This window comes from Oryzias melastigma, linkage group LG14 (genome assembly GCF_002922805.2).
Source record: "Oryzias melastigma strain HK-1 linkage group LG14, ASM292280v2, whole genome shotgun sequence".
Lineage (NCBI taxonomy): Eukaryota > Metazoa > Chordata > Actinopteri > Beloniformes > Adrianichthyidae > Oryzias > Oryzias melastigma.
In genome coordinates, this window is record NC_050525.1 from 5,365,141 (window position 1) to 5,366,878 (window position 1,738).

Sequence of the window (1,738 nt, forward strand, 5' to 3'; positions counted from 1 at the left end):
TGGATGGATAGATGGATCGTGGAGGTAATAGTGATGTGACGTCTTTCTACCTCAGAATGTTGTCAAGTACCCTCTGTCCCCCCATGGGAAACATGTCCCGGTAACCAATCAGCTCAAAGCCCCGCCCCCATGTAAAATTAGGATCAGCTCAGCAGCAAAAAACTTAAGAACTCTGAATCGAAACTGAAAACAGAGAACTGAAAACAAAGAATGAAAAAACAAACAAAAAAAAAAGTTGAAAGTACTAATAAAGATTTTTTTAAATTGGTAACTGTTTTAGTTTTTTTCAGTAAGTTTTATTTTTTTTTTCAAATTTTCAATATTTTTTTGTTTTCAATATTATTTTTTCAAACGTTCAATTTTATTCTTTCAAATTTTAAATAATTCCTTCTAGTTTTCAATATGTATTTTCAAGTTTAAAACCGCGTTAAAATTTTGATTTTTTTTTTAAATTAATTTTCAATCTGTTTGTATTTGTTTTTCTATTCACTTTAAGCAGGTCAACCCATCAGTCGAATTGGCAATCGAAAAAACACAAATTTTAAAATAAAATGTTTTGTATTGCAATGAATTTTAAATAAAAAGTAAAGTATGTTTTGTGCAGATTACTAATTATTTCTTTCTCTCATGAGGTGAATCATCAAAACACTCCACACATATGCTCCTGCTCCGGCCCTTCTGTCTAGGAGCCCACTTCTGCTTTAAAGCTAGAAACAATGAAGAAAAGCTTGACATGACTCTGCAAAGGAACGCTTTGGTTCTCCTCTTTGGTCTGTGCTCACACTGAAGTGAACAGAGACCCTCCGTCTGAAGAGGCAGCAGCGCTCACTCTCCAAACAGACAGACACCATCGGTAGAACGAGCGAGCAAAGAAAGAATCTGATGTTTTCTATATATAAGAAAAGCCATAAATCAGAACCTTCAGTCCTTTCGCTGCTCACTTCTCCTCAATTTGTCCTCCCTCCCAACCTCTGAGGAGCTCACTGAGAGCATTGTTTCCTCTGCCAGCTCACTTGGCATATACTGCTGAATGCAGGAGCCTGCGGCTGTTTGGTGGTGGTGGGGGTGGGGGGTGTCTAATAGATATTTATGAGGCTGTCCTCAAACAACCTCTCTTTGCATCAGCAGAGTGAGGCGCTCCCGGGACGGGAAGATGGCCGCTGCAGTTCAGTGAGGTGTCCCTCGACAGCTGCAGTGCAGTGAGGTGTCCGTCGACAGCTGCAGTGCAGTGTGGTGTCCATCGACAGCTGCAGTGCAGTGAGGTGTCCGTCGACAGCTGCAGCGCAGTGAGGTGTCTGTCAACAGCTGCAGTGGACTGAGGTGTCCGTCGACAGCTGCAGTGCAGTATGGTGTCCGTCGACAGCTGCAGTGCAGTGAGGTGTCTGTCAACAGCTGCAGTGCAGTGAGGTGTCCGTCAACAGCTGCAGCGCAGTGAGGTGTCCGTCGACAGCTGCAGCACGGTGAGGTCTTCGTCGACAGCTGCAGTGCAGTGAGGTGTCCGTCGACAGTTGCAGCGCAGTGAGGTGTCTGTCGACAGCTGCAGCACGGTGAGGTGTCCGTCGACAGCTGCAGTGCAGTATGGTGTCTGTCGACAGCTGCAGTGCAGTGAGGTGTCCGTGGACAGCTGCAGCGCAGTGAGGTGTCCGTCGACAGCTGCAGTGCAGTGAGGTGTCCGACGACAGCTGCAGTGCAGTGAGGTGTCCGTCGACAGCTGCATCACCAGCAGTAGCTCAGAATC